Source organism: Drosophila takahashii, chromosome 2L (assembly GCF_030179915.1).
Source record: "Drosophila takahashii strain IR98-3 E-12201 chromosome 2L, DtakHiC1v2, whole genome shotgun sequence".
NCBI classification, from domain to species: domain Eukaryota; kingdom Metazoa; phylum Arthropoda; class Insecta; order Diptera; family Drosophilidae; genus Drosophila; species Drosophila takahashii.
Genome location: NC_091678.1, coordinates 22,858,762 through 22,872,200, shown reverse-complemented (window position 1 = coordinate 22,872,200; position 13,439 = coordinate 22,858,762). Strand labels below are relative to the sequence as shown.

Below are 13,439 nucleotides of genomic sequence, written 5' to 3'. Positions count from 1 at the left end.
AAACATATATCGAGATCAAAAGAAGCGAGTTCAGATTATCGAATAAACTCAGTCGGTGTCAAGATCTCGTACGCACTAGTTGCCGAAATATCATTGCTGTGCAGCGCGAAATACATTGTTAACTTTAAGTTGAAAACACAACGGAACTTGTAATCAAAATCCTTTATATCAATAATATAATAAACTTTTATAATAATACAACGTCGTCGCCGGAGTCTACGTCATTAAACGGAATCCCGGGGCCACATAGATTTTATCCATTAAAAATTACTCAAATTCCATTGTATTTAGTTTTTAATGCAGGTCCATTTCCATTATTAAAGCTAATATATATCAAATGTCTAATTTTAAAAACTTTCAAATGAATTATAAACTTTGTAGACCATAAAGTGTTGCTGAAAGCAAATTAGCATACAAATTCCATGTCATACTTATACTATATACACAAAATAAGCCCTCACGAAAAACCGAAATTAAATTCGCAATAATTCGGTTTTGTGCAAAGCAAAACTCTGCAGTTGACATTTTTGCATTTGAGCTCGGGTTAAATAAATTAAATTGTTACATGATAATCGCCGAAAAAAAAATATAAATTGAGATAGGAAAGCGATGAAAAACAAGAATGGCCAGACCAAACGTTCCATCAATGAGGAATTTCAGTGTGTGCAAATTAAATTAAAATGCCAGCGCGCAAAATGCTGGCAAAAGAAATGTATTTTCTTGCTAGTTTTTCGCTGTTGTTATTTGATATGTGTGTGCGAGTGTGGAGTGTGGTTTGCTGGTTCGGCCAGCAGCTGGGTAAAAAAAAAATAATAGAGGAACAGTAGTGAAAATGGCAGTAGGAGTGGCAATAGTAGCCTCGGCACGCTTCATATTGCTCACGCGCATCGCTTCGCTTCTATTGAAGCAAAGGACGAAGGACGAGCTTTTCCTTTACAACCTCCTTACCCCACACCCTTTACAGCATTTTCATCAGCGCAGCGCGCACACCGCGTTGTCATTTATCAAAAAAGCTAAAAGAATATATTTGCATTCTGAAATATGGCATTTTTATGCATTGGTGTGTTGCATTTTGCAAAACGGCAACAACATCCATCCCTTTCGTCCTTCCAGAATGAAAAAATTTTATATGAAATACGAATTCATAAGGCGAGAAATACGAGTGTGCCAGTGTGAGTTTGCGGTGTGCGTTGTGTATATGCCACGTTGCTCGCAATTTATTCAGACATTCACTTACATATAACCACATAAACACACTCACCCACACATCCGCACATTTGTTAAATCGACACACACACCTACAAAATCTCTTATATTTGCTTAGTACTCGCTGGAAAGAAAGTTTTGCTCTAAGTGCAGTGGCCAATCCTCTGCAGACTGATGAATGACTGATATGCGAACTCTAAACTTATTTATGGAACCTGCAATTAAATGTCTTGATCTACAGCGCGTTCAAAATCATCAAAGTAATAAAACATAAAATGGAAAATAGAAAATCGTTGTTTGTAAAACCATACAAAATTTAAATACCCCCTCTAATGGTATTTTTAATTCAACAGCTTAATTAATTGTAATATGGAAACCAACCCATTTCAACCGTAAACCCAAAAAAAATTAATACGGGATGATGATGCGAAAAGTAAATTGTCTCTGTTTTTAATAACATTTGTTTCAATGCCTTCTATTTGCTTGGTTTACAATTATGTTCTTAATTTTGAAAGGGTTTCTGTGAATGGTTTTCTGTGAGACCCCTGATATTGGATATAGTCAAAAAATGGAAAAATGCGGGTAAATTTTGAGTGCCATTCGATGATTTGCCTTTCAAAAAAATAGTGGGTTCCCGTCAAAGAACACATTTGCCTTAACAATTTGCTGAACACAAATTAACATTTTGAGGGGCAAGGCACTATTTCAATGCTGTTGTAGATGTTCCACAAACTTTCCCCCTGCCACGCATAAGGACACAAATGGCTGGCATAAAATACAAAGCTTAATGCTTTAATAAAATGCCTCATGGGCTTACACACTCGCACACATGTTATTCAATTGCCAGCAGGCGAGTGGAGATCCCCTGGCTACGCCAACAAATTAAGCATTGCCTACAGTGTCCGGCGAAAGAGACGGATGCTGGGCCGTAGAAAGAGACAGCAAAGTGAAGCATGGCCGGCAGCACATGCAGTAGCACTTTAAGCACAGTCAGAGCTTAACACTCCACTCCTCTGCCCGAATTCTTTTGTCCGCCCAACTCAGAGCCATAACCACCTGCCAATGTTACATTTTACTTGGCCAACAGTATTTGTAGTTGCTCTCCAATACCTAGTAGCCAAAAGTGGACGGGAACATTTTTCTTTTAACTTAAAAAAACGTAGAAATGTTTTTTATTAATTTGTACATTAAGTTCAATTTAATTAAATTTATCAATTAAAATGGATTTCTTATAACTTTTTTTACTACAAAAATTAAACTGAAACGTTGAGTCTAACACTTTGTAAAGCTGTTATGTTATGACGAAAAAAAAATTTATTTTCTTTCAAATCCTGTTGTTCATTGTCAAGAGATTTCAAAATACAATGAACACTCCTGCGTCTAGTTCTTTTCACAGCCAATTTTATTTCCTGTTTGTTACCCCCTTTTACTATTTTATGCTTGTTCCTTTTCCTTTCTACTTTATTCCTCGCATCTGCTGGGCAATACTTTTTTTTCGATGTTTACTAATTAACCGAAACATGCGCTCCTTGTAGTTACGCCCTACTTTGCCACTTCCTGTTGTTCCGCCCACATGAGCAAGTGTTAGTGCGTGCCCTGAAGTATGCACATGTATGCGTGGCATTGATGAAAGGCCTGGCCGAAATTCCAGCTTCGGCTTTGTGTCTGTATTATTTTGCAATTAAGAATCTGCGCCTCAAAGCAACGCCCATACACTTTTGGCTTAACAGAGACCAAAAGCAAAAAAAAAAAGTAAATAAGAAAATCCAACAGGAAGCAGCAATTTATTGGCTTTAAGGCCTTTTGGCAGACTATTGGCCGGCATTATTCATTCGACAGTCAGCGTTTTCCTCTATATATTTTTCGTCGGGTAAACACTTTAATTGCAAATTGCTCGTTGCGCATACGCCCCGTGTGTCCGCTGTTAATGAGCTGATAATGAATTTATTAAATTTACTACTCGTTTGCATTTTATAGTCCAGTCGATAGATAAATTAACTCTTCGTTCGCTTTTTTTGCGGCGTTGCTACTATTGTAATGAGCCAGCGAAATTATTTATTTATTATTTATGCAGAGACGAGGCATGTAAATTGATCCAAATGTTGTTTCACATTTTGCCATTCCTATATTGTTGTTAATTTATGCACTTTGTTTAATAACTTTAATGGCACCGGAAAAAGGGCAAAAATATGTGGGCCATAATAAATATCTCAGCATTTACACGAATGAACTAACCGCTGCATATAAAACAAAAGCGGGGTATATTAAATGTCATAAAAAATTAAATATACTAGCCGAAATTGTCAGTGCCCTTGCGTAAAGTTAACACATAATTTAATGAAAGCTTCTGAGAACTAAATGTCATACATTTTTAGAAACAAAATTAATTTTTCCACAACAAAATATACTTTAAAATTTTACAATCATCATCATTATCCATTTTTATTGCCCATCTATATAAATTAATCTATACCCCATTTGTGATTCCCGACTCGGTCATTACATAAATTAAATAAAACGTTAGCAAAGCAATAAATGAAATACAAATTAGGTGCGTTTTATAGGGATTTATTTATGTTTTCTGCCCACTTTTAACTTTTAATCCCATTTATTTTACTCCCCCAAACACCAATGGTCCTCTATTATGCCACAAAATTTGTAAACATTTAATGCTAATTAAATTTAAATGCAATTAACTGAAGTGCTTGATTCGATACTAACTGGATTTTTTATATAAATAAACACATATGTATAACTTAAATTATATTATAAATATATATCCTTTTAAATAGCCATTTTATTAGGCTTAGCATAAAACGCAGTAATTAACGGTGTGATGTGCATTGAAATTCGTTTTCTGGCCTCAAATGCTGTTTAAATGTTGATTTAATTGGTTCAGTGAACTATAATGTGATGTTTGTGGCCAAATAGCTGTGGCATTTTATCCGAGCTGTATTGATACATTTGTTTCAACTGTAGTTGGTTTGTAGAACACTGTTCGCCTGCAAGGGCATCGCAACCAGCCCGTGATATAGCAAATGAACGTATTTTACTTTTAAGTCGAAAGAAATTGAACATAACAGCATACAAATTTTAAGTAATAAAATTTTACCTCTCTATTAAAATAAAAAAATTATTAAAAAACATCCTTTAATTTATCAATAAACTGGGTTGGTTGATGGTAGTAAAATTAATTTAGCTGTATCAATAAGTGTTGGTATTATAATACAATTCGCTAAGGTATTTAAATATCAAATTAAAAAGAAAGCGTTTCAAATTAAGTGATTGGAAATGTAGGTACTTATTTGTTGTATATTTTTCATAAAGTAAACATTTTATGTGCAGACCAGCCATATCTACCAGGTCACAAAAGCTCGGAATTGTCATAGATGATTTATTAAATTACACAGGCCAACAGTGTTTTTGGTGCAGCCCTATGGGCATTAAATTGTGTTAATATAGACGGATATAAGCATATCTGCATACTTAGTTTTCGAGTTTAACGGGTGGTATTTGTGCAATCGCGGTTTGAAAAAAGTAGCAACATTTTATATTTTCATTTAAGATATCTTCGAGGGTCTGTGCTCAGTTGTAATAAAACCTATGCCAAAAAATTGCTTAGATGCCCTTCTACATAATTGGATTTAAGGTTCCATCATTATTTGAGTTAATAAAAGCCTATAAGCCATTGAAGTAATTTGTTCACCTCTATTTACAACCAACTTGATGCGGTGAACAGGCTTAAAAAAATACAAGGAAAAATATATGCCTTAAAATATTTTACAGGCATCTAGAGGCGTCTTTTCCCGAATTTTTGAGATAAATCCCACTATTGTACTTCGAAAAATGGAATTTATAGAATTTTTTCCGTAAGAATGGGAAAAGTAACAAGTATTTTAGAGTCGCTCTTACGTAACGAGTTTGTCGTGATTTTACACAGTAGGCTTTGTAAAGATAACAGTGGCGTCGCCTTAAAATTGTGGTGGGGATTTTTTTTAAGGCATATTAACCCCTTAAAAATATAATTTGTCTATGTTCGGCGCCTACTGCCAATCAAATTGAAAGGCAAATTTTTACGAATGTGTCAGATATTTACGTAAAATGGGATTTAAAAATAGTTGTTACTTTTTAAGTTCTTACGGAAAAAATTCTATAAATTCCATCCTTCGACGTACAATGGTCTTATTTGTCTTAAAAATTCGGTAAAAGACGCCTCTAGATGCCTGTAAAATATTTTAGGGCATATATTTTTCCTTGTATTTTTTTAAGCGTGTTCACCGCATTAAGTTGGTTGGGAATAGAGGTGAACAAATTACTTCAATGGCTCATAGGCTGTGATTGACTCAAATTATGATGGAACCTTAAGTGCAATAATGTAGAAGGGCATCTAAGCAATTTTTTGGCATAGGTATTATTACAACTGAGCACAGACCCTCGAAGATATCTTAAATCAAAAAATTAAATGTTGCTATTTTTTTCAAACCGCGATTGCCCAAATACCACCCGTTAAACGCGAAAACTAAGTATGCAGATATGCTTATATACGTCTATATTAACATGTTTTAATGCCAATAAGCCTGCACCTTTTAATAAAGTCCATTTTGTTGACCTGTGTTATCTTTTCAATACAAAATCGGATTTCAAAATATAAAGTACAAATAATATTAACATATATTGTAAAATATGAATATTTATTAATTAATATAATTAATATCATTATTAATAACTTGTGTTCTTGAACATCAGCAAAATTCATCTTGAATTCTTACACATGGCTACGTCGTTAGCTTTTATAAACCCATAAACATGTAATTGAAATATTTATCATGGCATTGACGTTAATTTTTCTGTCAGCTGAAAAATCTAAATTAATAAAAATATATTATTTCTATAAATAAATAAATTAATAAATTAATGTTTTCTTACCATCACGTTGCGCAGCAACTTGACCACAAATATTGACAATGACTGGGACAAGCAAACTTACTTGCAATGATTGAAACTATTACAACCATCAAATGATCAATTACGGACCTTTTCATAGTGTAAGTTTTTCAATGTTAACAAATAAAAAATAGCTTGTCAATCAAAACACTATAGATCAAAATGGAAAAAACTCATCTGGGTTATTGCATTTAAACATTTTTTGCTAAAATGGTTATATTTTAAGATTGTGAGAAATTAAAATTTTCAACTTTAATAAAGCATCAAAAGCGTTTCAAATGTAATATATTTATGGTTGAACTTTTTCTAGAAAAAACACTTTGAAATTATTTATTTTCAAATATTAATTTAAGATAATTGCCAGTCAGGACACTTGATACTATTTTAAAATCATTACATCAGACATTGTAAGCTCGGTTCAATTTAAATTCGATTTTTATGCCCGTTACTCGTGTAGTAAAAGGGTATATTGTATTCGTGCAAAAGTATGTAACAGCTAGAAGGAAGCATTTCCGACCCTATAAAATATATATATTTTCGATCAGGATCACTAGCCGAGTTGGTCTAGCCATGGCTGTATGTCCGTCTGTCTGTCTGTCTGTCTGTCCGTCTGTCTGTCCGTCTGTCTGTCTGTCCGTCCGTCTGTCTGTCCGTATGAACGCTGAGATCTCGGAAACACACACAATCGGCTTAAACGAAGTAGTTTTTTTGTTTGTATCAATTTTTCAAATCGGACCATTCGGTAAAAAGATATGACCGATCAAAGTTTTATATCTCCACCTCTCTCGCACTTAGAAAATAAACTTAATTTTTAATATTTACACATTAACTTTTCGTTAGATTAAATGGTTTAATACAGTGAACGGTTCTTGATTTGCGATTGAATTTTAACCTCATTCCGTACCTTTTTCAATCGTTTGCAATTGTTTAAATGTCACGCCCACATATATGCACACAGAAGACCATTATATCCTTTGTTGGGCCCACATAGACAATGGGGAAATCCTCTTATTCAAGGTATCAACATTATCTGCAGCATAATAAGCAGTAAAATCGCCGTACCCACGCCAATTCGTTCTATGTTTATTATTTATTTATTTAAAAATTTCCTCCTAGTCTCCGCCACGTTGGCCTCTCTATTCTGCGCTCTCTTTGTGGTCCAACCTTTTTAGCCACTTTCGTTTTAATGTAATCAAATGAACGTGCCTCGCATTATTCTGTTGCCAATAAATTTCACGAGGCAAATAGATGAGGATTGGATACCGGTCCCCTTGGTTGTTGGCTACTACTTTTGGGGAGTCCTTTCCACCCACGGGATCGTAACGTCCTGCATTGTGAAAAAAATATCTTTCAAACTTAGGAGTAATAGTTTTATACTTCAAGTTGAAAGTGAATGAAACATAATTGGTTGCTAGGTATTTTAAATTGGAACTACTGAAAAGGCTTTAAACATACAATTACTATAAAATCAAATATTAAAATTAAAAATATAGTTTGAATTCAATGTGCAAGTAAATCTATTTTATAAACTCATAGAACCAATAAATGTAGAATCCATAAAATATTTTCAAAAGAATAATTATATACATTTTTTTCAGTGAATAATTTTCCGACTCTAAGCAAACTCCCACGAACAATAACAATGAGCTGCCTTCGATTCTCAGTTGCTGTTGTGGAAACGCCTTTTTTCTTTTGGACAACGTGTAAAATTGAAAAATTCTCTCGAGTAGCCAGAAGCTGGGAAAAAAGAACAACCGCAGGGTCCTTGCGGTGGTTAGGGGGTGGGGTTTTCGGTGGGCGGTAGGGAGCTCTGTTAGGGGGTGGCCGCCTCTCATATAATTGAAAGGGACAACACGTCGAGGCGAGGCTATTAGGTTCGCTGCCGCTTTCTGCGCCGCTGCTGCGCCCTTTATCATTGCTCTTGAGACTCGGCGGCTAATGGATTTCACTTCCATTCCCCCTAGATACAAAGATATATTGTATTTATGTATTTCTCATTTTTTTGTTATATTTATGTATTTATTTTCACTTACAGTCCAAGTACTCGAACAGAGCAGAGTAAACAATGCCAAACAACATTTCACTTCACATATCCAAAAAGCGGTTCAACGGCTTCCCCCTAACAACACCTCATCGCCCTCTTAACTGTAGTGAACTGTCCATGGGAAATATGCAAAATATCTGAGAGGGAAATATTTCTATTATTTATTTACTCACACTCTCTATTTGCATTCGCCTGTCCCTCACTCCGATAAGAGGGTCAAAGGGGGGATGACGGCACAATGAAGCGTGCGGAATGTGTTTAGGGGGAGTTTCCTTTTTTTGTGATTTTTTCTCTTTCGTATATTTTTCATATTTTACACTTAGCCAGAGTCCAGAGACAGGATCAAGCTGTAACCTTTTGTCCACGTGCAGTGCGCTATAGGCAATTTTATGGGGAATTCAAAAACTTTTAGGGTTCAATTATAGTTTTTCATTTTCAGCTATAAAACCACAAGATTTCTATTTTATATATTGATCAAGTGGTACAAAGATGTGTATCTTGACAAATAGTCGTATACTTAATATTGAAAGCTTTTAATCTGCATTACTTTATCCAATTAATGTTTTAAAGAAAGTTCGTATTGGTGATTTATCTAATTGCCTTCGACCCAATTTTTCTAAGCCTAATTTTATTTGGGAAAATTTTGAATTTTTAAATGTAAAATTAAATTATATTTAAATTAAAAACTAAATTAAATTTAATAATATCTATAAGGTAATTCCAATTGAAGCAATACATATATTATATATATTTTTTTTTAATTTTTAACTTTTTGCAATACAATACTAACGATATGCTGCAAAAGCCAAAGTTTAAAATCTTTTCTTTCAGACGCAACAAAGTGTGCTACAAAAACGGAAATGCCCCGCTCACGCACACACCCAAAGGAAAAGATTGCGGAGAAAGTAAGAGTGTGAGTGCGGAGCAACATTGTAGAGCGGCTTCCATTTTTGTGTTTAGAACTCTCAATTGAATCTTGATGCACGTGCCCTGGCACAGAGCCCAAATATAATTCCGAGGCGGACATTGCGATGGCATCGCATTCAGGGCATCCCCGGTCCCAAAGGATACAGGGTACTCTCTATCCTACTCCCTCCCTGTATCCTCTGCCATACGCAGCCCACTTTATTGGGCGGAACGAGGGGGGCGGTGGAATGCCAAGGGGGTTGGCAGTGGCCCAATGGGTTTTTCTTGTTCTTGTTTCATTCATAATAATTTTTATTATGGGTCATCGGCCATTTGTTTAACGCTATCCACATGCATAGAAAGGGTGTTCGGGTGGCTAAGTGGGTATGCCATCCAACAGCTACGGCCCTGGGGCTCGGGCCCATTTCATTCAGTCCATCTATTAGAGCAAATGTATCCCGGCTACGATTTCCCTTTTTTTTTGCGTTTCTGTTGCTCTCGCTGTTCTTCAATATTTTTTATATTCTTTATTTTGCATATTTTCGTATTATTTGTTTTATTTCTGGGCCCATGACTCTGATAAATGGCCGCAACTTCATCCTTCGTCCGGCCTACCTATCAACGTGTTGATGTGATTTCTTTTCTCCACTGGTTACCCCTTGAAGTTGGTTCTGATGGGTTGTTTTGGAGGTGGCTAAAATTCACATTGAATTAAAAAAAATGACTTAATAATTAAAATATTCACGAACGTTTTTTGCATTTTTAAAAAATTCTTATTAAAACATAGTCCCAGAAAATGATGTCAGAGAAAGGGATCCCATATTTTCTTAGGTACCATATAATAGCCTTATAATTGAAAATTTATTATTTGATATATTTATTATTTTTAGTTTTTCGTTTTAATATTATATTTAGCTAAACTACAGAGTATCATAAATTGCGACCTTTTGATCTCTCGAATGCGTCCACATTTCAAGCACGTTTTTTTTATTCTAAGCAGAAAATTATTTAAATTTCTTATGCAGGCCCTCGTACAAAAAGTGAGAGATGGAATGGCACACGATAAAAAGGAGGGTGGGCAGATGTATGTGTAGGTCGGCGGTAGCGAATTGATAGATGTGCTGTCCGTCCATTTTGAGGACCCCAAAAGTGGCAGCTGCTCGTTGTCTACACAAGAATTATGATGGCTAATAACAGGTCTAAGTGGTTGCTCTACGGTGTTCCATCAAAAATCGCATACAGCTGCTAACCGAAAAATGCAATTGATTCGACAGTTGGTGATGGTTTTCGGCCCGAGGATAAATCAAATATGAAAGTGCAATGTCCAAATGAGTGGGTCGCATGATTTATCGTGCTCGAAGCCCTGGATCGCTGTTTACATTTTGGCGTAGATTACTTTTGGTCAGACGCAATTAAATTGAGCTTGATGCAGCATCAGAGTCACTGGCTCTAGTTTATTCGATGCTTTTTTTGTTGATTGTTCTGGGTGCAGATGTCAGGACATCCCCAACCCGGAGCCCCAGCTCTCGTTCCCGAGAACCCCCGCCCTTTTTGCATCCTGCCATGGCTCATCACGCTCGGCTACGTTTTCATTTTGGTTCAGTGTGCAGCGAAAAACTTTTCCCTATGACAAAGTTTGTATCTGCGGATACTCCCGTCCTAACATCCTTTCGTTGCGAGTGTTTTATTTAATTTCCAGCACGCGGCCATTCGCAATTGCAATTCAAATTCACATTGCAGCGGAATTTTCGAAGGGTGACGAGGGCGATGTAATTGGGCGGAGTGTGGGCGTGGCTGGGTTTTTGGCTTGCTAACTTCCCCCCAATTTTTGGTCCATCAAAGCCACTGGCGGAGCTCAAATTGAATAGCTATCCTGGGTTTTGGAAAGCAGTTTGGTTTTAAGGTAACCATATATTACTGTTAAATTACTTTATGGACTGATAAAGTTAAAATGGTTTAAGATTGCAAATAAAAAACAAAAGGGCAGACAAGAGCTGTTAGCTTTATCAAAATGGCGCCCAACGTGGGACTTAAGAAAATTCCACATTTTGCGCCATTGAAGTCAAATAAGTTATTTAGAAATTACAGCATGGACAATTAAAAGTTAAGTTACAAATTTATAAATATGGCGGCCAACGTGGGGCTTAAGACAGTCCCACATTGGGCGCCATTTTATTTATATAAATATGCAGTCCTTCAGTATTTAACTACTTCATTCATTCAGTTACCCATATAAATTACACATTCACCCGACACTTCAAAGAATCCAGTGGAATTATATAATTATGACTGAATTGAATTTAGCCAGAAAAGGGTACCAACTGCTGTTGAGGACGTAATTATGTGTTTCCATTTAACCGGCTGTCTAACGTTTCGCTGGGCCAATTTGCACTTGTCTAGCTAAGCGACAGCCGGCAATTAAACTTGGCTGCGCCGCGGGAGGAAATAAGACCAGAAAATTTCCCAGGAAAATGGAGAAGTAGATCTAGCGAGAAAGTTGTCAGCGCTTTGAAGCATTCTCATCGTGTCTTGTCTTCTCCTGTGGCAATTCCATTGAATGTCCGCAGTCAGCCCACAATCCCACCCCATGTTCCACCATGTACATTTTCCCCCTCTGCAGAGTGTGTGTGTGTGCCGGCAAATATGCCCTGCGACTGTTTGGTCTTGTTGCGCTTTAATTTATGCCATCCAGCCAGCAGTAGGAACAGCTCCTGTGGATGCACTCTACTGTTTGCCACCCGTTTTTACCCCCTTCCCTCAATGCCCTCCGCAGTTTGTCTGTTTGGTGAAGCAAAACCTATTTTCTTTGCAGCTGATTGCATTTTATAGCATTGCAACCTGTCAGGCTAACAGCTTCAAACTCTCAACTCCTTTGGCCCAGGAATTTTCAGCTGCACAACACCACCCGCATCCCCCTTCTTTTTGCCCAGCATCCAGCCATGCTCTATGAATTTTTTAGCACACCTCGCGTGCTGCGCTCAAGCTGAAAGAGCAAAAAAGACGGGGATAGGGAGCGAGGGGAGATGCAATAGAATAAATAAAAATTTATTTAGCGGAAAACCTACAGTTTCGGTACACTCAGATGAAAATGAAATGAATTATTTGAAAAAATAAAAATTTGAGTGACTTGGGTATTTTTTTTTTAGGGTTAAGAAAATAGAAAATGTGTTTGTTTGACATAAAAGTCAGAAATGAGATTTAAACAATAAATATAATTTAGTTAAAATACATTATTATGGTTTTACCTAATTTGAAAAATATATAATATAGGTTACATTTATAGTTATTTAAGTGATTAATTTCAAACACAATTTATTTCTTCCTGTGTACTTCCTTTTTAATTTTAAAAGTGTATTTGTTTACCTAGCTTTGTTTGGCTTCAAATTTATTGGCGCAAATCAGCTAACAATAAACGTGCAAGTTTTTCCACCTTTAGCCATAATTTGACTACAATTGTTAGCCTGCACCAAGCCATTTTCCCCCTTTGAGCCCCGCGGCCGTTTTTCCTGACACCGTTTTTTTCTATTTCCCCGTCACCCCCTAACTTCACCCTCTTTGTGTGCCAAGTGCCGTTATGCGATTCAAGTTGCGTTTAATAGTTAATGCAAAGCTTTTAAGCACCCAACAGCAGTCAGCAACAACTGCAACACGATAAAAAAAAACTAGAAAAATAAATAAAGAAAAACGAATGCAAGAATTACAAAAAGAAAAAAAAGAATTACAAAGATGTTCATACCCTCTGAAAAGCATTAGGAAACGTACAATTATACGATAAGTATGCTTTTATTACGGATTCTAGTAGATTAATAAAAACCAGTGGAAATGGCGAACTGTGACTTAATAATATTGCTAAAATTAATATGATATAGTTCAAAAATCCTTGAAGTATTTAGAATACTCCAATCGATGTGTTCTTAATGATTTTGAACTAAAAATTGCATTTTCCTTTAAGCTTCTTAGCACTTAATTCAGTTCACTTCATTAAGAGGCAAAGAATAGTAATTAAATCCCTACAATTTTATCTCCACTTGCTACATTGTTTAACACTGTAAATTCCTTTACACCTCTTCATAATGCCCATATACCCGCTTCTCTTTTCACCTTTTTAACGCTCAACTGGTTCTAACTGTGGGAATTAAATTTTCAGGATTTTCGTTTGCAGAAATGGGGGTGGGAAATTCTCGTACTTTTGCACTGCAACAAGGCGAAACAAGTGCGGCATGTAATTACATTAGCTTTTATTTCTATTATGCGCTCATAACGTATTTTTTATTAATGCAGCATTCCATTAAAGGAATTAATGGCGAACAAAAAATAGGGGTGGTGAATGCAGAAGCAG

At 35.9% G+C, this 13,439-nt stretch overlaps 1 protein-coding gene and 2 long non-coding RNA genes across 3 annotated transcripts in view; 1 reads left to right on the top strand and 2 right to left on the bottom strand.

The window, feature by feature from the left end:
* Positions 1-4,619: 4,619 nt before the first annotated feature.
* LOC138911987 (uncharacterized) lies at positions 4,620-6,284 on the top strand. Its single transcript, XR_011417620.1, has 2 exons — positions 4,620-4,712; positions 4,772-6,284. It is a non-coding gene; the product is annotated as an uncharacterized lncRNA (long non-coding RNA).
* Positions 5,879-6,341, bottom strand: LOC138911986 (uncharacterized). The gene is made up of 2 exons (XR_011417619.1): positions 6,133-6,341; positions 5,879-6,069 (listed from the first exon to the last, which is right to left on the bottom strand). It is a non-coding gene; the product is annotated as an uncharacterized lncRNA (long non-coding RNA).
* Positions 6,342-9,604: 3,263 nt separating this feature from the next.
* Lrch (Leucine-rich-repeats and calponin homology domain protein) overlaps positions 9,605-13,439 on the bottom strand; it is a 37,538-nt gene continuing 33,703 nt past the window's right edge. Inside the window, exon 8 of the mRNA XM_017149464.3 lies at positions 9,605-9,794. The gene's annotated coding sequence lies outside the window, so the exon portion shown is untranslated. The remainder of the gene's footprint in view (positions 9,795-13,439) is intronic.